Source organism: Acipenser ruthenus, chromosome 19 (assembly GCF_902713425.1).
Source record: "Acipenser ruthenus chromosome 19, fAciRut3.2 maternal haplotype, whole genome shotgun sequence".
In the NCBI taxonomy this organism is placed as follows: Eukaryota; Metazoa; Chordata; class Actinopteri; order Acipenseriformes; family Acipenseridae; genus Acipenser; species Acipenser ruthenus.
The window spans coordinates 6,389,340-6,414,594 of record NC_081207.1 but is presented as its reverse complement, the minus strand read 5'-3'; the positions used below and the strand labels follow the sequence as shown (position 1 = coordinate 6,414,594).

At 38.7% G+C, this 25,255-nt stretch overlaps 1 protein-coding gene and 1 pseudogene across 2 annotated transcripts in view; one reads left to right on the top strand and one right to left on the bottom strand.

Annotated features, from left to right (window-relative positions):
• Positions 1–25,255, top strand: part of LOC117424593 (RNA binding protein fox-1 homolog 3-like) — a 330,577-nt gene that overhangs the window by 80,764 nt on the left and 224,558 nt on the right. The window lies entirely within an intron of this gene.
• LOC117424850 (5S ribosomal RNA) lies at positions 19,895–20,012 on the bottom strand (annotated as a pseudogene).

The window sequence follows — 25,255 nt, the reverse complement described above, 5'->3', positions numbered from 1 at the left end:
TTCACCTGGTAGAGTTAACAGTGCCATGGGAGGATGCTGTAGATGAGGCGTATGAGAGGAAGAAACTGCAGTATGCTCAACTAGCCACTGAAGTGGAACAGTGAGGATGGAGAGTCCAGGTTTACCCAGTGGAGGTGGGTTGTCGAGGATTTGTGGCACACTCTACAACCCGGTTTCTCAGAGACGTCAGATTCAGTGGCCAAGAGTTGCATCGCACAGTGAAGCACTTATCTGAAGCAGCAGAGAGGAGCAGCAACTGGTTGTGGTTGAGACAGAAAAATTCTGGCTGGGGATCTCAAGAACAATAGAAAGAAAGAAACGCTGATGTACAGGTAAGTAAGCTGGGCTGAGTTGAGTGGGGGATGGAGGGGGGTGATGCTGGGACGCCAGAATCACCGTCGAGCCCTCTTGAGGTGTTGTGGGCTAGTGCCCACTTGAAGACCCCAGAGATGTACCCTACTTAGCTCAATCCAGACGGTTGTCATGCTGATGCGCTTGGGAGACCACACTGTGGTTGATCCCCGGAGCCAGCATTGCAGCCGTTGTGTGTGCTGATGCGCTAGGGAGGCAATAAGCTGATCCCTGGAGCCAGCATTACACTTCAGCCATTAACACCAGACAGAAGGATATCTACATCATCATATGGAAGGAAATGCAAATGGATGGAGACACATATGGATCACATTAGTTTACTGTAAAGCTACGTCTTAGCTGGTGCTTATCTTGGCGAGAGCCGAGTTCAAATCAGCATGAAGTTTTAACTTCTACTCTCGTGTAATGGAAATCATTTATAAAGTAGAACTACGTTCAAGTTAACGTTTTGGAGTGTAATTTTAGGCAATATTGCATTGTGTCATTTGCAATAGATTTAAAAATGTTAACATGCAAAATCATCTACGGCAATGTGTGTCTCTTTTGAATCAATTACAATGCAAGACCTTGTCCCAACCAAATCCTCAGTTATTTAAGTCAACTACTAGGTTTAATAAATAACAAAATACAGAACTTTTTGGAACAAGGATCTGGATTTTCCATTAATTAATAAAGGAGGTGTTTGGAGAGAGATTCTGGGTTTCACTGGATCCAATGTCTTTCTGATCCAATGTGCCCCTTGGTGAGCTGATACTGAGCATTCTAACCCTGGATGAGGCTTTCCACTTCGGAGCTCTGTACAGTACTTATGGAAATTCTATACCACAAAAGGCACTATAACAGATCTATATTGAAGTCCACTGGAATATGTTGTTATTTAAGAGATGGATAAAAAAAAGCCATTTTCAAAATGAAAGAAAGAGGAGAGTAAATAAAAGTAGCTCGTTTTCTCCTTGCCTCCCTTGTAAGAGGCAGTGTACATTTTATGTATGAGATGTTTCCATTCCACGCGTTGTCGGAACTAATCCTTCCCAGTGTTTTATAACATTCACAGCCAGAGCAGCACGCTAAGTCATTGTATTCAGGTGGTTTAAAAGAAATGATAGACCCCATTGCCAAGCCTAGTGGAGAATAAACATGAATTAATGTATGGCTAGAAGCAAACTGTAATTTAAGCAAAAAACAGATAACTTAGAACCTAAATATTTTAGAATTGTATATACATTGAGTATTGTAGATGGTGTAATTTGACCATGCTGAATTTAACCATTTACTGTACACCCTGTAGTGCTGTTGGCAGGGGAATAGGGATTTTATTTTGTGGCTACAAATTCTATTTTAATTAAATGTCAAATATCAAGACCAACAGGCCACGTTCACAAAGCATTTACTTCGTACAGCACAGATATACAGCTAGCTGATGTAATTTCCTTGACCAAATTTGGTCTTATTTAGCATGAGATAAAGCACATTCAAAGTTACATTTGCGTTTCTTCTTCACTTTACCAATGTCAGCAGAAACCCAGATAACAAGAAGTTACATTTAAGAACAATCCTATGAGTTTTGCTCAATTCTCGCAGGCAGCAAAGCGCTATACCCACGCATCACAAGGTCGAACAACAAGACTTGTGATTGCAAACTGTTGATGTACACCAGCTATGTACAGCTTCATTTTAAGAGTTTTATTTTAACCCTGCAGTGATTCAGAGCTTACATTAAACACAGGAAAATCTCACATTTACAAACAGTTTCAATGATTTCTTTACCATTTAAATGCTAAGCATAAGTAACGGGTTGTATAATGAAAAGGAACAAAGGCTGATGAAACAATAAGAGCTTGTGCCATTTAACTGGAACAATGTGTACACTGCCCCACACAAGGTGCGTGGTTATCAGAAAAAGCCTACGTGTTCCAATAGTGTGTTATTATGCGTTCTGTGATACTTACCTAAAGTTATAGTATGTCACTGTGGCAATGTGCCCCGCCCCTGTGTGCTTATGTGTTGTATGTTGCGTGCGTGTGTTAATGTCGGTGTATAGTCATTGGTACACGGGATATAAACGGGTCTGTGTTTCACGTGTGATTTAAAAGGTAGATTTGTATATAGGCACGAGGAGGGCACAAATCACTTCACGTGCTGGTTAAATGTAATATGTGAGCACGGGGTTGCACAGAATTAATTCACGTGCTGGGATTCAAGTGAATAATTAATTAGTAATTGAATCCCAGCACAATAGTATATATAGACGCACATTTCTTGCAGTTGGGGTTAGGTGTTCGGTGAGTGGAGAACGGGATTGGAGCGGAGGTAAATGTTAGGAAAAATAATAAGAAGAAGTAGTAGTAAAATCTGCTCACCGTGTTGTGTTCGTCTGTCTGTGCACTGTTTAGTTCGTTTTGTTTGTCTATTTATTTTGGCCTCAAGTGCCGTGTCCTGTGTTTTTATTGTTTCAAACCTTTTATTTTCTGTTCTGTTTATTAAATGCTGAGCGAAAGCATTCACTCAGCTTCACCAAACCACATCTCTCTGTTTATTTATTTCCTGGCTCTGGTCTGACACCACCCACTCCGGCCGTCTTTGTGACAGTCACTTTTAACAAAAGTAAATGGTTTTAGAACCAGTTTCAATTGGTTTGATTATGGTTTGTACATAGGCTCAAAACAGCTTAGCAGAAACAATTTCTGCGAAAACAAAGTGTTATCATCTGTCTCGAGGCCACAACTGCACTCTGAGTTATGAAAAGCCAGTCACTCCCTACAAGGCCTGGGCAATACATAGGCAAAAATCCTTACAGTCTTAATAAACAGCAATGGCCTAGTGCTGCTGGCATTTTCTATCTTTTTGATTAAGATTCACACGTATAAAAGTAGCTTACCTGGGGAAGTTACCCAGATGCATTCTTAACCGTAATTTAACTGATACAGCACACTTTCATTTAAATATATTAAAATAATGTATGTGCGTTATATATAGGGTGCGTAATATACACAGGTTATAGTATACTGTGTTGTTTTTGCTTGGGTAGGGATGAGACCAAAGGCAATTCATTCATCTCTGTTATACACAAAGTGCATGTTATGTTTCTAAAACTACGGTACCCCTACGTAATTGTAATATATAGATGTGGCGCACCTATGCATGTTAAACTTTTTGTTATATCTTGTGATAAACTACGAAATGCATTTCACATATCCAATACGAATCAAATCCTAAATAAACTGAATGATTGTGAGCAGAAAATCGCACTGCAGAACCAAAAGTCAGTTGTATCTTGGTTTGAGCTCCATGTATCACATATGTTTAGAGTTATTCCTTACAGCTTTATTAATTTGTTTTCTTAAATCATCACAGATTGAAAATAAACAATACACTTTTACACAATTATACATTCACTTTTATTTTTGTATTTTATTTTGTCATATTTCATTTTAACATCGCCCGCTTCACAAGCCTTCCTGATTTATTCTATATGGTATTTATTGTTTGGGCTCTTCCGATTTCATAAGCATACAGTAATGTATCTTTTTTTCTCACTTTCTAATCTTCTGTTTATATGTTGTATTAAAACGTTCTAAAAACAGAAATATAAAAACACTGACATTGTATGGCTACTACTAAGAGTGAAGACGTTGTCCCCACCTCATCAGTCCTGACAGCTGCCAGCATTGATAGAATATGCATGCTGAGCTGATTCCTGTTCAGTGGATCTGGTTCCCATATATTTCTTGCTGATCATTATTTATTTATGTTGCAGATATTCATACTGAGAGACACTTTGAGCTACCTGTCAGGTCTATCTATCCTGACTGTCTTCAAGTAAACCTTAAAATGATCATGCCTCAATTATTTCACAAGGAAAATATCATGGACATGTGCAATCTTATTTGCATGCATGCATGCATGATACACATTATACTGCATACAACTATCATTTATGACAACATCCCTGTGACAAATGTTGAAGATAAAACCCATAATGGAAACATAAAAAAAAAAGTTGCAGCCAGAGCAGAATGTTTGAAAATCCAGGAAAATGAGTTAATAGTGTACATTAATGCAAGACAATTGCACTTTCCCTAGCAGAGGGAAACATGATATGTACAGTCAATTTTGATATCCTGTTTTGGGGGTTGAGGAAGAGCATCTGTGTGATAAACAGGTGCATTTCCTCCAATCTAAGAGAGAGAGAGAGAATTGGTGGTTCACCAGTGTATGCTTTCTGCCAATCATAAAGGGGTTGGGCAATTATGATCCTCTTCTGTGGCACAATTAAAAAGGGTTCAGTCCTATGACGGGCTGCCAAGATTGGACACGTCTGCATGGTGTTTAGATTGTTGTCAAGGGTTACTTTGAGGAAGCCTTTCCATAGAGCCATCCCTTCAGTAACATCAGTTCTGTGCAGTCCTGGATACAGAGACACAGTGTCTTACTGCAGTATCATAACTGTTGATTAAATAATACTGTTCATGCCGGGGGTGTATAGTAATTTGCATAGCAAATTAATCAATATTTTGAGGAACATCCCTGCAATTTGAGTCGCTCTTCAGATGATTGCCAGCTGATGCAGTGGTGCCAACAAGTACTGACACAGGTCGGAATTTCCAATACAACTTTTCAGGGCTTTGAATGAACATTGTACTTAGACCTATTGGATGGGCACTTTGTTTCCCCTTATTGACTGTTGTGACAGTACAGGAAATTAAACATGGTCACTATGAAACATTTATTGACCCAAAGCTGTATAAATAATGCTTGGTGCCTCTTTTTTAAATCTCCAAAGATTTTGCCCCAGCTGATAAATAGACAAGGAGATTTTGCATTCCTCGCAAAATGTCTTGTGGGTTTTTATTTTTATTTTTTTTATCCCTCTTTTTAAACACACTGTTCCTGGCACGAGGTGGCATTTCAGAGCCACTATTAACATTTCCTGCATGTTGTTTATTAGAGACACAAAGACACAGTGCCCCCGCCAAGCAGCGAGTCTACCGTGAAGCTCCCAGGCTCTTATAATTGGCTTGGAGCTGTCGCTCGTCGCGGAACAATCTTCTCTGAGTAATGACCTGGTACTCCTTTGTGGTGCTTTCATCAGCACGCCTCCACGATGTCGCTACTGCATAGCATGAGCTTCTTGATGGCTTTTAAAACGATCGGGCAGTGGTTAATGGGACTTGGTACATCTTATGGGTACTTTTTGTTAAGAGAAGAACACTTAATTTGTTTCCCAAAATAGTTTGACTTGCAGCTGCTCCGTGCAAGCACTATATCATAAATTCTGAAGTAAAAATGTAACAAGTCAAGTAGACAAATGTTTATGCTAATGTCTTCATCAGTGTTATGACATTCAGTTTCTTCCCCTCTATCTGCCTACCTAAATCTCGAGAAGCTCAGATCATGTACAATACATTACACCTGTGGGCCACTCTTGCAGACTGCTAGGTCAGTCAATGAACTGCATGGGTGAGTTTACATACAGTAAATACAATAGTTGAGAGCCAAGACCCACTTCCTGCTAATGAACCCTTTAGTGACCAAGCGTTTCCCCTCCAACACCAGGTTTCTTTTGGCTGTATTCACTAAAAATCTATTTTTTACAGTAGCATCTTGCAATTGATGTCCTTTTTTCAGAACACTCTGGGGAACTTTATAAAGTACTTCAGAAACCTTTAAAAGTTTTTTTTTTCAACACAATATTTAGTTATTTTTTAAAACATAAAGTGTTTTGTTATTATTATGTATGCAGCTTAATGTATTCAAAGAGATACACAAATAAAAACCTGTTATCCTATGACCTGAGGGACTTACAATACTTCCTGAAAGTTTTGCTTACACATTTTTAGCTGACTGCCTTTCTATCTTTGAAATTCATCAAAATATATATTTGTAGGAGTAGACACTTGAAAATTGTATTTTTCGGTTTAGAACTGAATGTTTATTTTAAAAATAAATAATACTGAGATATTATATAAACTGAATCACTGTCAGAAAATTCTGATTCACCAGTATTTCTGCCAACAATGATTCATCTAATCGTCTTGCCATCTTGAAATGAAATTCTGTGGAAATGTTTACAGTATTGTGTGCATGTATGTACATAAAATAGTCCAGGCTCACCTTCCACTATGTGTTCTGCAAGGCTTTCTCCTCCACCTCCCCATCGTCTCCTTTAAAACTGTGTCTCTCTTCTGGGGGTTGGTGGTCCTCCGTCACCCGGCCTTGGTGACCTCTGACCGACGTTGGAGGTCGCACCTCAAACAAGGGTGACTCCTATCAGTCCAGATGGCGAGATCCTGGGCTAAACAGTCAATCATCCCACACTACATTGCATCTTACAATGCTGAGCTTGATCTTTGAACAGAAAAAATTAACACAGAATATCCCTTTACCAAAGCAGTATGTTACAAACAGCAAGAACAACAGAATACATAGTGCTGAATAAACTACAAAACGCAATCTATTATAAGCAAACATAGTACAATTGCAATGCCACGATACACGTTTATTCTCAGGATCTTATAGGCAATAATGGACACTACTCTAGATTATTTTCTCAAAATAAATATTTATAAATAACGTAACAGTTCATTTTGTTCATGAAACATTAACTACTTATATCCACTCGTTTCTTGATATTTATAAATGTTGTAAAAACGGATAATACATGTGATTTACAGAGTTTTTCCATTTCTTTCTTATCGCTAAACAAGTTTCTCTTTGCGTGCTGCTGAAAACTTTCTCTGCCCTTTAAAATGTAAATGTCCCTCTCCATGACGTCACATGACGTGAAATTCAATCCCTGCCCTATCCAATGATATGCATTTCCAACCTGTACAGCAAAGTATGGTGGCCCAGTAAATCAATAAAATGAAGCACAGGTTTCTTTTGTTATCGCGTTTACCTGATCATTGTGCCCAGAAAGACACCTCAGTATGATCATGTTTACACCATCACAGTCCTTAAAGGGTTAATGCGATGGCTTACCTGGTACAGCTATTTAACCAAGAACAGCATTAATTAAAACAGAACTGGTGTAACATGTTACTTTGAAACCGGATTATATTGATATTATCCTCATTCCCCATTCCCCTACCTTTAAAAGTGTGGGGGTGGGGATGGGGGGCAGCATGTCTTCCACAGGATTTCAAATGTGATGTTTTAAACCACTAAAGGGCTTTTGCTTGAATAATAATATAAATGATATTAATCTTCTTGACTAACCAAACTCTATCAATCTCCAATGGGTTGGGTGGGGGAAGGTTGGGTGGGGGAGGGGCAGGTATTAAATAAATCAAAATGCACATATCTATTAATGTGTTGATTTCAAAACAGGAGAAGCTGCCCTTCCCTCACCTTTGCAGATAAGTACCAATCAATGGCAGTTATCTTCTCCATTGAGTGTTTTAAAAACCACTTAGAAGCATATTTCACTCTCACCCGAGTACTGACATTTTCACTGCTGTACTACACTTCAGATTTTTTAAAGGCAATTACTCAGAAAATAAAGTATCGACACGCCCCTAATCTCCAATTTGTCTATTAAAAGGCACCTGTTCCCACAAATTCTGCTATTAATACTGCACATACAGTACTTGTGAGGCTGCTGACATTTGATTACAGAGTTATTGCATTTTATTTGATTAAGCTTGTGCTGAATTAGTGTGAGTTTAATTGAGTCAACGTCAGTCTTCAGAGGCCAATGGTCCCAGGACTCTTTAGATGCCTCTTAGATACTCTACCCACAGTCCCTCCTTCTCTGTGACTTACGGTAACCATTTCCACCTCATATCCATCGCCTGTGCAATAAAACATTGGAATTAAATATGTAACATGGTGCAGTGTCACAGATCTATACATCATTTTTTTTTTTTTTTTTTAATCATCATTTTTGATTGTGTTATAGCAGCAGTTTCTAATTTTTGCCCAACCCATGTAGATTTGGCAATGGGGTGAACCTGGTTATACAGCAAACAACCTTAAAGGTTTGCTTTCAATAGCTTTACTGCAGAGGTTGAAAGTCAAATGTATTGCCTGCAGGAGCCTGTTCAATTCACACGGTTGGAAGGCCTTGTGTGTGCTTGCAGATAGTAGGTCATGTGGGTAATGCAAACAAACTAGTACGCCAATAAAGACCGCTTTATGATAAGGTGCCCAGAATGCCAAACTTGTAATAAACAGACACCAAAGAGATTAACGTTAGTATAAACTTCAGCATAAACGTCACCATAACTAGCAGCTTCAAAGTGGTTGGACCTAACCACATAATGTCATAACTCTTACCTCTTCCATTTGTTATAGGTCTGAAATGTGCAGTTTTGAAAGAAAAACATGTTATAGCAAACATGTTTTTAACCTTTTTCCTGGTTAGACTAGGTTGAAAAATCTCTGTTAGCAAGCCGTGTTGCAGTTCCTTGAACATTTCACCGAAGATTTTGCTGAGGTGAAATGACAGGAAGTGAAACAGTAACAGATTTCAAGGAAAATTAGAACTTTCTAGAATCTGGTGTTGTACCAGTTTTAAAATGAATATATACTAAACGTGTTTGATGTAACATGTGTTTCTTACAGACCAGCAAATGGAATAGCACAACAGATAAAGTCTTCTACTTGAAATATCTCTTTCCAATAGCTCCATTGTGCTTTCCCAGTATTCCCGTCTGTTGCCGATACTTTACGTTGGTCTATAATAAGCCACTTCAGCGAAAACATGCTATCATTCATCTGCACAGTCACAGGAGTCTTAATGATGCCCTTTTACAGTTGTGACTAGCAATGGAAGATAAACAGTTAAAAATGATTTCAAATCAATAGGTTGCTGCTGGAGCCCCAGGCCCTCTGTCTTAGTGAAAGCTGCAGAAATGATGCAGCGAGGGGGTGTTTTTATAAAAAAAAAAAAAAAAAAATCGTGTGCAATTGTTAGGTCATTATTTTCTGTATACAGTATACACTATGGGCAATTAGCTCCCATACAACATGAAAAATAACAGCTTTTAAATACTTCTGATAAAATTACCCGAAAATACTGAGAAACGTAGATTTGCAATTAATTAAAGTGAGGGAGAGAAAAAAAAAGAAGAATAAGAAGTGGGAGATATGATTTCTGTGGGTAGGAAATCAATAAGCTAACTGTGGCTGAAGCTCAGGATCTCTGGACTAGTGCCAACACAAGCTCTGCTGATGGTGGTCAGGTCAGTTGCCGTTTCTGATTGGCACATCTCAGGGTAACTGAATATGCATCTGCTTTCAATGAAATGTATTTACATTGGAACAAAAATATTATTCCTGCTAGCATGACCACTGGTGGTGGTCCAAGACTCCATTATTCTGGAAGGTGTCCTGGGTTCTGAATCCTAACTACAGACAGCGGAGTAGAAGAAGCTCTGTTAGAAACACACCATATTCTCTTTTTGCTGCTGTATTCATGTAGATCACGGTGACGGTAATTGTATTTTCATTGAGTTTATGGTAATGATATTGTGATGCACAGATATAATACAGTGAGTACCATTAAAACAAATCTATTTTTAATTACCATCTCCTTCATTATCATCACTGTATAGTAACAGTGTTCATAGAATTAATTGCAAGTTAGATAGTTAGATGTTGAGCGGTGCAGAGGATATGTTATTACCTACAGTAAGGTACTGGCTGTCTCCTCAGGGTCAATTAAAGAGCAGGTAGCTTCAGATGTATTTTTTTTTTTTACTGCCCTTAACCTTTTTATTATCCTTCAATCACTCTAAGAATGTCTGAGTGCTGTTTCTCAGATAATGAGTTTATTTATAAGCACATGTTCTTACCTTGCAAATAAGCGCCTGCACCATACATAAGCCTTTAATTCTCCAAAATAGCATCACTTGTGATACTCATGAAACATCAGTAAGTTATGCAGTCTTGCGTAAGCAACTGAGAATCTACTGGGAGCAAACTTTCAAAGTCAGACCTGCCATCTTACTCACCGTGTCGAAAACAAACTTGTAACAAGGAGATGCAACTTTTAATAAAGTTTAAATAAAGTTCCACAGTGACGATAAGGAAGGTGTTACTTTCATATTGTAATAAGCTAGCATTGTGTAACGTGAGGAAGGGAGGGATAGGCCTAGTCTGGAGAAGCAGCAACAACAAAAAAAAAACAAGGAGCCAATGAAAAACAAAGAAAGAAAAGCGAACGTGAGTGTGTGCCCGTCCTGCGCTTATCAGAGCCCTTCAGGACCTGCTCCCTCTGTTCACATACTCCTGCCTCCATTTGCATAAGAGAGCGCTGGAGACCAATGCAGCAGGAGTCGCCTGGCTGCACTTGAAGCCTGAAGAGTTGATTAGAAAATTATTAGTTACACTACGGAAACACAACACAACAAGTTATTTTACGGGGGGAGAATTAGTAGATAACCCAGGGGCATGCCACCGTGACACATCTATCAAAGAAATCATGAAGGAGGGCAGAATTTTTTTTTACAAAGTTTCAAATTACAGGAATTACTGGATTGGGCCAAACTGCTTACCTCCTCATTTTGTCTTTTGAATCCAGCCTGCATATTATCAAAGCAATCCAGTATTGGCCAATTTAAATTACAAGCCGATCCAATCTACTGCTGAATTGAAATATAGTGCTGTGATACAGTTAGATTCAAATTGACTTTTCTTTTTCTTTCAGTACAACTGGTCATTACTTTAACCCTTTTGTTGTATGTCTGGAAACATATATCTTTGATACCGCTGGTCTCTGTGCATTCTTTCTTCAGGAATATTCAGTTTCAAGGACTTCAAACTCACAGTGCCTTACACTTTAAGTCTCTCTTTCAAAATCTGCGGTCTTGCCCTTTGTGACTGAAACTGCATTAACTTGCAACAGTTAGCGTCTACTGAGTATGCAGTATTATGGAAGCCATGTTGGAGATGTACATAATAAACCAATCAGTCATCTAAGTCCAGCCCATTTACATAAAAGTGTGCTACATACATATGAGCATGCAGTTCCCAATCAGATATTTATTAAGTTGTGAGTTTTTTTTTCTCTCACTTGTTTTCTTCAGGGAGCTCTGGGACAGTCCAAAGAAATGTTGACGTGAACATATCCAGGTGTGTCTGTTTTGACGTCACCAGTACCAGCTTTGGGCAATCTCTAAGCATTAGTTGTGTGCTTTTATAGATTTTGTAATTATCTTGTGGTAGAGTGCAGGCACCATACAATTAACTTGATTCATCCAGTTAAAATCATTTGGGATTATACACAGTCTTTGCAGTGGCAACTATACAAAACTATCAAAATAATACATTCACGTAGCTATTAAATACTTAAGCTAAAAAAAAAATATTTAAGTATCTGGAGCAATTTGTAAAAAATAAAATGTTCTACTATGCAATTAGCACTGTCTTCAAAAGTTAGTAAACTAACAATTCAGTATATTTGTGGACAAGCAACTGCTGTAGAATGACCCAGATGTACAGTAATTAATTTCCTTTTGAATTTTACATGGTAATCATTATTTCATGATCAAACTCACACTTGTTCATGTGAACCAACCTCTTGTTGGTAACATGGTACCAAAGAATGGCTTGCATAGCAAATTGTGACGGTGGGTGGTTAGCAGGCTCCATGACTCTTTTGTGTCAGTGCAGTGCGATTATTACCTGAGCCTTCCTCCATGTCTGGGTTTTATGAAACGTATCCCAGTTTTATCACATCACCTCCAGATCAGTGTGTTTTTATTACCTGCTCCCTGCCTCTTCAGAGCCTGGCCATCGCTGAAGGCTGCAGCTGTGCTTATTGGTGTTGCGTTGCTGATCTGGACTTGACAGCTGGAGGGACCTCAGGGGTGGGTGTCTGAGGGCACACCTGACAGGCAGCTCCTGTACCCAGCAAAGTGTGCTGCCTGCAAATCGCTTGAACACTTTATAATAAACCCAGTCATTCCCAGGAATTATACAAGGTGTGTTTTTAAGTACAGATCTGAGGTCAAACTAAAAGAAACACTGTCTAGTAGACCATTGGACCAATGCCTTAATTTAAGAACTGATAACACTGGTGAAGGTATTAGCATGTGTCTGAGGAATGCACTAGTTTTCAAATTTATTAACTGTGTATTATTATTTATTTATATTAGCCTGTTTAATTTGTCTTACCCCCCAGAAAATGGCGAATCACAGAAAAATGTTTCTAAGTAGAGACCAATGCAAACCCATTCTTTCAATACACTGCCCACAAAACAAACCAGAAATGAAAAATATCTGAAATCCTTAGGAAATATAAAACATTAGGTTACTTACCGTAACCCTGGTTCCCTGAAAGAGAAGACAACTACCAACCAATCCTTTTGGGATATGCCTGCCTTAGGTAGGTATTCACTGAGCATTTTATGTCAGAGCTGCCGATAGGCCCCTCCATGGAATGACGTCCTCGATCATGCCTGCCGAGGGAATAAGTAGTCGTTCCGTGGAGCTCACTTCCTCTTTTGGATTGAACCCGCAATGGCAACATAACTCAAAATTAATTTCACTAGTAAATAACGTGGGTTTGGGTCAATGAGGAAAGTGAGAACGTATTACCACAGGTGTTAGTGAGTGTTTATTATGGCCCACAGGCTTCTATTTAACAATGGAACTACAGATGAGTGGCATCATTGGGACAGGACATGAAAAACAACTGTTTTTTATAGCACAGACTATTTATGAATGAGCTGTCACTGGTCCGTTTGTTAAGCAAATTGCTCCTCTGAAATTCTGTCAATATAAAAGCTGTGGAAATCAGTATCATTGATAATGGGAAAGCTAGCATATCATAGTTTGGTAGCACTTGTTTGGTTGGTGCTTCCTCATCCAAGATTGCACAAAGTCAAAAGCGTTGACTGTAGAAATGGTCACATTGCCCTCCAGAACAATTGAAACACTTCACAGATCTACAGTGCCAGGGATTACAGACTGCTTTGTAGCCAATCAGATCCATCAATCGATTCCTTTATTTAACCATGTAAGAAACCAGTTGAGAACAAGTTCTCATTTACATGGGTGACCGGGCCAAGAAGCCCAAACTGCTCCAAGAAAGCCCAAGATCTCAGTTTTTCACATATAATAGGTGTTTCTGACTTGGTTTAATATTGCTTCTTGAGACCTTTATGGAAACTACAGCGTATTTGATTAAAATATAATAGAAGATACTAAGCAAACAATCCAGCAATAAAACCCACAATACACACACATTGCACTGAATATGCCTTTGCACCTTGAAGTTTAAAAGCAGCCCTATTATTATCTTGTTCATTACTACAGCAGCACCTTCACAGAAACCAGCCACTATAGATCACACATGCATAATTCAGTTCACTATTACATATACATATACAATATGCTTGTCATCAGCTTCTGTCGATGTGATCAATACCTATGAACCGAGTGAGATTTTATTAGTCATTTGAATTGCCTCAGCAAGGAAGGCAGCCGCGAGTAATTATAACAGAAGAGAGTTTCAGTAAAATTGAACTTCATTTAAAAGCTATCTGATACCTGGGCTGTGAAGCCTGACTGGGGGTTGCGCATGTTTCTGCGAGTGTTGCCCTCTCAAGAGGCAAGAGTAGGATAAGACAGGACAGAAAATCAGTGAGGGTAAATGGATGACCTGTGGACAGGATCTTTAAGCAATTAAAGGAGATTTAAAATAAAAATGCAGGGGTGGTCAGTTGTGTAACTACATGAGCGCTCAAACAAGTAAAATTAAGCAATATTTATTCATATTTATTTATTCAATAAAGGGCAGGAATACATGCGTTCATGGTGTGTGTGTGTGTCATGCGCAAGAAGACTACAAAGCGAAGCTGAATGAGAATATCAGATAGGGCACCAGTGTGGAGTAGTGGTTAGGGCTGTGGACTCTTGACCGGAGGGTTGTGGGTTCAATCCCAGGTCGGGGACACTGCTGCTGTATCCTTGAGCAAGGTACTTTACCTAAATTGCTCCAGTAAAAACCCAACTGTAAATGGGTAATTGTATATAAAAATAATGTGATATCTTGTAAGTCGCCCTGGATACGGGCGTCTGCTAAGAAATAAATAATAATAATATCAGAGACAGTGTCAACTGTACATACTCACTTTTATATACATTATGCTTCCATTAAAAATAAATAAATGAAAACACAATCCATTGTTAATGTCATAGCCTTTAGAATGTATGTCACCTGGTATTCTACTGTGCAAGAGACGACACTTAAGATATACTGGAATGTTCTGAAATTTGGTGACTGGCTTCAATATTTAATTAAGAAATGAATACCAGGAGAACTTACTTCTGTTTTCTTAAACATATATATATATATATATATATATATATATATATATATATTTTAAATCTAATTGCACAGATTTTGTATCAAATTGTTCTTTTTATGAGGAATATATGATTTAATATACAATTTAAAAGTTAAAAAAAGGAATTTTACAAAGGAGTAATCCTAATAATATTGCAAAAAAAAAAAGTGCAAGTCAGCAAAGAATTGAGTAGCTTACTTTAGCAAAAGCTACTTACTGTTAACAAAAGAACAAAAAAACATCAGTGCCCTGGGTCAAACAATACAGATCTATAGAAACATATTGAACTGTTGATGCATCCCTGAACATCGCACACAAATGACAATGTGCTGTACTTTGTCTTATTAGGTTTACTGCTCAATTCCCTCTCTATGGAACTAAGAGGTCTTTTTGATTGTCAGGCGGGTAATATGTTTTGTTATGGATTATTAAGGATACTTTTCCACAATAGGACTCTGGAGAAGAAAAAAAAGGATTTCTACCTGATGGTGTTTGCCTTCAGAAATACAGTATTTATTTTTTATATTTGGTTGTTAGTCTCTTAAACTACAACACTATTAAGCATTATCATTGTAGTTATTGTTTGCCATAATTGGAACAGCATTATCAGCAAGTGTTAGCTACTATACTTGTAGTATTTAGCAATATCTACTCATTCAATAGCACAACTCATAGACAGGAGCCTCATTGAGTCTGAATGTACATAAGAATATTTTAAAACACAATGTAATGCATTAAGACATTCACTGGATACATTCTATTATTAATAGACCTCTGGTAACCAGGGTTCAGATCCAGTTCATTGACGTAAAATGAGTTTGCTGTTCCCAGCTTAGCTCCCCTTGGACGGTAGCTACTCCACACCACAAAACTGATGCACAGTGTTATCAAAAAGCAGGGCTGTATGGTGAACCTTCACTCAGTGCTGTCAGCTGCTCTCCTTTCATGATTCATAAACGCCACATTTTGCAGTTATAGTACCATGCTTTGCTAGGCTTTTCCAGGTTCCAAATATCATAGCAAACCAGCTTTTAGTGTGAGATGTATTAGATAACCCTAAGCTTTGGTGCAGGATAATGAAGGTTCACAGGTAACCCTGGAATGACTCACACTGCTACCCAATAGGAGTAAGTATCCCAGTGCTTTTCCTATGATTATGCTAAGAATGTACCATGCTTGACTACAGGTATGGGTCATTCTTCAAACTATACTTTAACATACTCACTGCTGCCTTGTTTTTACAAAGGTACACCACAGGATTTTTATTTTAAGGTGACAGGGGGGAAAAAAGGAAAGAAGAATTTAAACCCAACAAAAGGCAGACTGTGTCTTTAAAAGTAGTCAGGGAGGGAAGATGGCAGCAAGCTTTCTGCTGACAGCATGAATTTGGTTCGGAGCATGCCCATTAGAGGGAGCCATAAATCCTGAGCTCTCCCGGCTGGCTGTGTCAGCATTCCATGGAATGAACTGATATTAAACGCGACAAAAAGCCTCTTTAATTCAGCCTCCACCAGGCCCCTTTTTTCTATTCCAAAGCTGTAATTGAAAAGGGGAGAAAGAGCCCTGCAACGCTTAAACTAGCATCATAAAAAGCCCACGATTACATCCAGCTCATCTATTATTTAAAATTTACAATAAAATAAATAAAAAAGATGACCATTTTTTTTCTTTCTTTCTCTTTTTTTTCTTTATACTTGTTTTTTTTTTCTGCGTGGGCATGTCTATTTCATGAATCAAACATGGCAAATACGTTTCTCTGTTTTGTGTTTTTTTTATTTTTGGGTTAGTTTTTATTTATTTACCAGAAGCTGCAATAGTGTTTTGTTTTTTAAGACAAAACAACAATTACTGGAGTTTACAGTAATTGCTCAGTTGCTACTCTACCAGGTGTTACAAAGCTGTCTCACAAGGCAAGAGGGCTGATATGTCTTATGCCTCTTTTGTACTTATTTGTTCATAAACTTCTGTGCTGTAATTGTGTCTCATTGTGGCCAATGCAATTACAGTACTTACAGTAATTACAGTATTGTGTCTCAGGATACCAGACTGGGTCATAGCCTAGGGATACACTGTCTTCTTGTATTTAACAACAGTATAGGCTTTATTTTGTGGAGAGGTGTACTATATTGCTATTGTTTTGTTGCAAGACTGACAGATTGAGGTTCTGATGTTGACAGTACCATCAAAACATGCTCTCACCTTGATAGGTGTTTACCTGTTACTGGGTATGTATTAGTGTGTGTCAGCCAAGAGTTTGATCTCCGTCTGTGGTTATAGCCTAGCATTAATGTCTAAAATGAGAAGACATGGTAACGCTGTTGCAAGTGGTGTGAAAACAAACAGCAATGGAGTATGCGTTAGCCTGTGATCATTCTCAGACTGGACAGGAGCAGATTGCTGCCAGAGCACTGTAACCCCACAGACTCATAGCATTACACAGAATACCAAGCTGGAAACTGTGCTCAGTGACTGCCCGGACTCCGTCCACAGGACATCTTATTGAAAGAGGTTGCAGCGAATGGGATTCTGGGTTTTCCTTTTCGAGAAGTAAGAAAATGTGTCACTGTTTAGCAAAAAGACCCCTGTAATTGGAGAGCAACCCTTACCAAACATTAGTAGTTAATTACAGCTTTGCTATTCAGTGTGTCTACTACATAAGTACCTCTGTCACTCACAACTATGTAAGTACTAAAACTAAGCAGTGCGATTGAATGGCTACTGGTGTGGACCTCAGCTACTGATAATAAATCATTTACTACTTGGTTTCAGAGAGTTTGACAGTAAATGCAGTAGTCCTTAGACTTACACCCCTTCTTAACATTTACTGTGGTATTCCATGGTAAAAGTATAGCAAAGTGTGGTAAAGCATTGTGAAAACAAAGCATACAACAAACATATTTATGCACATGCAAGAATGTAACAATTCAGCAAATAGAACAATGTATTATTATTATTATTATTATTATTGTTATTATTATTATTATTATTATTATTATTATTATTATTATTACAGTGCTCCCTTGCTATAAGGCTCTCAGTTATAATGCGCCTCGGATATAATGCTCCTACAGCATGTCCCCCAATTCCCTATACTTGTGATTCATACAATATTTCTACAACAGTACCGGTGTTGTTCAAACTGTAAATGACTTTGCAGTCTAACTTCCGTTTCTGTCTCTTCCTTTTGATACAGTATCTGAACTGAAGAAAAGACGCGCTGGCATTTTATAACACAGACATCATATTCAGCATTTGTTTTATAATTAAATAAATATTAGGGCTATTACGTAGTTATCTTTCCTAATACATTTACTTTTTTTGCTGTGAGAGGAGCTGCAGCTTTCTCCAGGAGACGAGATGCTTCAGCTTCGCTTCAGCCCATTCCCTCTTCCCCTCTCCCGATCCGCTGTTCTTCTTGCACTTAGTTTGCTTATCTGTCACTTCGAACTGAACTCCCGACCACAGTTTAACCAGGCTATTTTATTTTAAAAACTGCTAATTAAAATGATCCACGAGTTACTTTTTTTTTTTTAATATAGCGTTGATTACATGGTGCTTTATGCATGGTTAATTCACGGAAAGTTACATTTTTGCTTCACTATATGTGCGTTATAGCGAGGGAGATTACAGTTCAGATGCCAAAAAAATTGCACTCTTGAGTCAACCAAGATGGCGGCCTGATGCATTTTTTGGAAAAACCTTTTGATATCTTCTTCCTGGGAACCAGTGAAGTGATTGATCTGACACTTGGCATATATCATCAGCAACCAAACCCGCTTCAAGTTTGCAAAGCAGAAGTTGCTGCGATAAAGTTTACTGTCAGAATGGCTGCCACAGATTTTACTGAAATGCGCTCCTAACAGCAAACTGTGTTTATCTGAAAGCCGTTTGACCAACAAACTCAAAACTTGGTAGGCATCGTCCTGGTGACAATGGAATACGCATATGTCAAAATGTAAAACAATATAGCCGCAGATGTACATTTATGTCTTAAATTTAAAACTGCCTCAGTTGCCAAACGGTTTACTTGACTAACTCCAAATTTCACAAGCTCATCCCTGTCACTGTATCAATACAACTCACTCTTAAAAAAAGGTTTTGACCTGAACCAAAATGTCCGTCTGACACATTTGTTTTAGAAAACTTTAGAAATCCTTTTCTTGGGAACTGGTGAAGTAATTGATCTGACACTTGGCATATATCATCAGCAACCAAACCCGCTTTAACTTTGCGAAGCAGAAGTTGCTGCAATAAATTTTACTATCAAACTGGCTGCCATCAAATTTGCCGAAATGCGCACCGAACAACAATCTGCTTCTGTTCGGAAACCATTTAACCAACTTACTCCCAACTTGGTAGGCATCATCCCAGTGACAATAGAATTCAGATGGCAAAATTGTGTCATTTTGTTAAACAAGATGGCTACCAGACCTACATTTTCTTTTTAAGTTTAAAACTGCTTCAGTTTAAAAATGGTTTACTTGATTAACACCAAACCTGAAAACCATCATGCCTGTGTCAATACAATTGACTTTTTCAAAAATGGTGTTTGTGCGTGAACCAAGATGGCCGCCCAACGCATTTTTTGGAAAAAACTTTCAAAATCTTCTTCTGGAGAACTCGCTTCTTCCAGTAATTGCTTAAGTGTTTGATACTGGTACTGGGGCTTGGGAGCCGTAAAACTGCCTGGCAGTTCTAGTTGTTATTAGTAGTAGTAGTAGTAGTAGTCGTTGTAGTCGTAGTAGTTAAATATTAAATGTTCAACTGTAATAATGAACCAAAATAAACGGTACAGAGCACGCCTCTTAGAGCCCACTGGTCGACAAAGGCCATCATGTCGCCACTGGACTCCGCGTGAGGGCGATCTAAAGCAATCCTTGACCGGACCCGGGCCCTGAACATGGCCCCGCAGTCAAAGAGACCCTCTCCGGTGATCTTGTGCTTCCTGGTCTTATAAATGGCCAGTTTAGCAAGAGCCAGGAGCAGATTCACCAGGGGGTCTCATAGTAGTAATCATTTTTATTTATTTATTTTTTTGTCCTGGATTTTGTTTATTTATATACATCGTACAAGCCATTACTCACAAGCCATGAGCTTCTGCTTCTTCGGTTTCTTGGAAACTTTTTTCTTCTGAGCAAAATTTGCTTCTGGTTTGGGAATGATCTGTTCTTTTTCAGTAGCAGTAATAGTCCTATTTAATGCCCAGTAGGGGGACTACATCAACTGTCAAACAGCCCCAGGTATTCCAAGTGGTCTCCCATCCAAGTACTAACCAAGCCCAACCTAGCTTAGCTTCTGAGATCAGATGAGATCAGGCATACTCATGGTGGTGTGGCTGATGTCACAGCTGATGAAAAAAATCACTTTAGCACCCCCTAAACAACAAACAACAACAGACTGGCCATCAACTAACTTTAATGAAAAAAAAAACATTAAAAAGTCTGTAAATTACATTTTCAAATGTAATAGTGAACCAAAAACAACTGTGCAGAGCACGCCACTTACAGCACACTGGTCAACAAAAGCTGTCATGTCGCCAGTGGACTCCGTGTTGGCGTGCTTTAAAGTAGCCCTTAACCGGACCAAGGCCCTGAACATGGCTCTGCAAATTGTGTATTTATTTAAAGAGGTAACACACAAGTCATATGGGGTGAGAAAATCTTACAGACAGAGTGACTGAATATTCCGTCTGACCAAAAAAAAGAGTAGTACAGTGCAGGAGTGGATATTATTAATACAGCAGCCAGAGATGATGCGAGAGACCTATGTGTTCAGCCCCAAGGCTAGAAACTGAGGGACAAACCGAGTTGTGCTTCTATCTGTCTCTGTTTAATCAAATATTTACTTGTATTGAGTTATTCGCTGGGGAAGCTGATGTCTTCCATCCAATATCAGTTTGTGTATGATAAGTGCCACTTTGTTGGAATATCACTAGTTTTAGGTTATTGAAATATTTGGTAGCATGGATTTTCAGCCCTTGCAGGTTGCAATACCGGATCAAGTGAAGACCATGCAGCAACTAGAGAACAGGGGTGTTGCATTGATTTAGAATAACAGCCTTCTTAAATGCTAGCTTCAAATGTCATTTTAATGTCTGTTGCTCCAGTATTAAGTTATTACAACTTTCCTCAAAATCTACCTTTACTTCACTTTGAGCAGCCAAGCCAGGTAAAGGCATGTTTCGAGGAAACTGAGATGCTAACACAATATTGTACCAGCATAACCCAGAACCACTCTGATTGCAAAGACCATGAAATAATAACCAAAATGTAAAAAAATACTATTAAAATGGAAATTTAAAATATATATAGCTATGAATTGCCTGGGGGTCGCAGTGGCCAATGAAGCTCTTTCTATGGCTCAGGATCGGCAACTCCACACAGGAGATTATTTATTAGGTGATCCACTAAGGACCAATGATTTAAAAAGTATATATATATATATATATATATATATATATATATATATATATATATATATATATATATATATATATATATATTCTAGTAGATAACAATACCTTTTAATTAAACTGCAGCTCTATTTAGATACAAAGGGGAATACCACAGTATGTAACACTTCAATAAGGAGTCATAATGGGGGCCTCATTTCTCTCTCTCTTGAAATGTGTACAGCATGTGTTTTCAATGAAAAACCTGCACACTTATCAGTAGGTTCACTAATCTTGCATTGAAGAGGAGGACTGCAGGCATTTTCTTTTCATTAATATTATCGAGGAACCTGAATTAGCATAAGAACACAGGGCTGGTTGGAAGCGGGGAGGGGGGTGGGTGGTGGGAACCAGTGCTACAAGCAGAACAATTTCTGTGCAATCAAAACAGAGTTATCTTGCCAATTGTTTGGGGGCACTGCAGCCTGTCATCACATTAGTAGATGATCAGGATGGGCGTGCGTTGGTTTGTAAGCTGATGTTCAGTCGTTGTCTGCAGCTGCACAGTCTCAACGTCACCTCCATAGCCAGAGAAAAAACAAAACAGACTAAATAAAACAAAAAGAACCAGTGTATTCTGTGATAAAAGCACATCAAAAAAGTTATTCTAACATACAAAAGCACACCAAGCCTGAATGACAGTTCTGGAAGCACGGTCCACCGAGGAATCTTGGTTTAAACCTTGTAAATCATGACAGAAGCTTATTAAAACACTAATTTATTGTTTTTATTTTAATATATATTTTGGTTATTTTTTAAATCTGATTTCTAAAATCTCTAGCCCAGGGTCTCACAGCAAGAGCAATAATGTAACAGTAAATGTCACAGTTGACAGCAGTCATTTGGCTATACTTTTTTTTTTTTTTTTACAGCAAACAGAAGAGATTTTAAATGTTCTGGCTTTTCAGCAAGCAACATAACCAGTCCTTAACCACCAGCTGAAAACTGGTTACCCTTCAACACTATGTTAATCTCACTGGTGTTTGTAATTACCTCATTATCAACATCACCAAATAAAATATAAAGTCAACAGAGGTCAGCGATAGACATGGTTCTTGTTAGGCCTCATTCTGGAGGTGGGACAGCCCCTGAGGTACATCACCAACATTGTATAAAATCCCTGCTCAGTCAGCCTACCATGCTTGTACTCCCTGTACCTCCACCTTCTCATAAGTGTGGGTCTGCTGGATCTTGAGTCTTGATATCCTGACCTAGTTTTATGCTTGGTATTAGGACACGCTGCTTTTGACCTTCTTAATTTTTTCTTGCAATCGCTGTGCTTTTTATGAATATCTGTCAGTCCCCGAAACAACCACACCCTATATCAATAAGGAATCCCCATTCCCTGCTAAAGAAAGTTGAGTGAACAAGTAAGGTTGCCATATTGCTAAAGTTGCTAAGCATCTAAACCACGTCCACCGTAGCTGAGAGCTTATTTCCTGCACCAGTAATTATGATGAGGTAGCATTATCAAGTTTACTGAGAGAATAACTTCTTACAGCGCAGGTGAGAGATACTCTAGTACTTCTAATACACATCGCATCTTTAATATATATATATATATATATATATATATATATATATATATATATATTGTATAAACGCCCTGCCATGTATATTATATGTACATGGCAGGGCGTTTATACAATTCTCCATATTTAATTCAGATGAAACTCAGAAAGTATAACAACACAGCAATACAATAAGTGCAACTTTCGTTTCTAATTAATTTAATCCACACACTTGATGGATTCCAGTATCAGATACTATTTAGGGGGTGCTGTCATTTCTGTCACCTGGAGACATATCAGCTTTGGTATTGCTAAACTAACAATGGCTTACACTCAAAAGGTTTGTCAGATTATACGTACTGTCATCAATATACTACTTAAACAATCATCCTCAGTTGTAGCATTGTGTTACTTTCCATGTTTATATTTTAAACTGGAATAGCTGCCACATCTCACAGGAAGATCAAAACCTGACATGACCAGAAAGAGGCAGTGTATTTTTTAAGATTATGCATTAATGCAACTTTTATTTTTAACAATTAGGAAAGACCCAAAACAGCATTCTTACAAAAGCCACTGGAAAGGTTACAGATTAGGCTTTATGGGTCAAATGGTGGACTGCTTCCTACACAAGAGTCTCCATTGCAAGCATGTGGCAGCCCAGAGACACCATCCCACTTTCACCCATAGCCTATACTGTACTCTCTACAGGTGTTCAAAGGGTCTGTTCTTTTAGGACTCATCTGGTAAAGGCACAACTGTATGTTGTGCAGGTTGACTTTATGTCCTGGCTGTGCAAATTGATAATTTGCTGGGGATTCCACAGGGAGCGTTGTATTAGTTCTGACACTCCTGCAGGTTAGGGAGGCAAAATCTGCGGTTTCTCCACACTGCACTACAGTGACCCCTACTGGCATGACGCCAAGTGAACAAGTTGACATTTGCAGGGCCCAGTGACCGGCATGTTTCTGACATCCGCAGTAGAGCTCCTGGGTGTAAGGAAGAAACTGACTTGGTTGTGGAATCGGGGGACACCCACTGGCCTTCAGTTCTCCTGGCCTTGGCTATGGAGAGTTAATGCGGAGAAGGAGAACATAATTAGTCATTCTAAAATAGGGGGCAGGTTTGGAGAAGAAGAAGAAGATACTCAACAATCAGCAAATTTGCTTCTGGTGTTACTAAACTCTGCAGGTGTGTGATACAATCTTATTGACAGTTGACTAGTTTAAATGCTGCCCCCTACAAGGTGTACAGTTGAGGTGCATGGGAACAACAGTAGTGGAATGCAATATATTAGTCTGTATTGAGGCTGTTATTGCTGAACAAGGTCAACCCCATTGTTGCTCTGGCTAATGCCCAGTGCTCCAGTGCACTGCTAGTGTCTCAGACATCATTGCTCCTAATATATTAAACCTCCCCTGGTCAGGCTTCATTTCAGTCAGTAGCATATAATCATAATACATAATACAAAATATAAATAATCTGCCAGTTTTGCCAAAACAATAGACTCATATTGGAAATAAAAACAGATGTAAAACCCGACACTGAAGATTTTTCATTTTTGGTGAGTTATTGTTTGTGGAGGCAGGGGGTTGCGGGGGTAGGGAGAATTGCTTAGAGTTGAATAAATGTGCAAATCATTGCACCCAACTACTGACCCTCTTCATTTCACGCCAGCAGCTTTTACTTTTCCATCAATGTAAATCGAATCGCCAGGAAACAGATCAATCTTAACCCAATTACTCTTGTGGAAGTGCACACGCAATATCCTTCTCTCCTACAATTTTTTGTGAGTTTGTGTGCATTTAAATCATTGCTGCTAGGGACTCCACAATGCGCTCCTGAGAAAGACCCTCTATAGAGTTAGGGCAGTTTAAGAGAGACAGGGCAATAAACGAGACCAGACACTAAATTGCTTTTCAGACTCATAACCATGTGTGTTTTTCTTTTACGACTTCAGCAAGCTGAATGGAAAGGCTTTAATGTATAGCTTAACAGCTATAACAGAAGGCCACTCCTCTGCCTCTATCTATCTATTGCCTGTCAGTCTGTCTGACCATTATGCATCTCAATATATCCAACCATTCTATTTACCCCTGGGACAGATTCTTACTCACATTTGTTTTTTTACAAGGAAAGAAAAAACAACTACCATTCTAAGAAAACAAGCACGATTACATACAAGCACCTAAAGCAAATGTCTGTGTCTCAAATTCCAGCCAATTCTGTTTAGAAAGAGAGATGTAGATCAATAGTGACTTTCATTTGAAGACGTATCCTGTTTTCAATCTGTTAACTTGGCACGGCACATCTATTGTGCTGTATTATTTTTCCGCCTGCTTACCCCTGCATGTCTGTTGTTACTCACATTGTGAGATTAATATTTCCTCTACGTTGGTCCAGTGCAGTGTGCTGTCTGGAGCAGGGAGGGAAGCTCAGGTGATCCTCTCCTTTGCTGGGTGACAGGGCTGTTCCATTTCACTGCCACTGAGGACACAGGAATGCGCTGAGCTGTAGTGCACTGTGGAACTGAAACAGATTAGTGTCATCTTAAAACTCTGAGGCAAATTACTGAGGCTGTTGAAGTTATTTCCTTGTCTCTGTTTTAGCTTATTGTTCTGTGT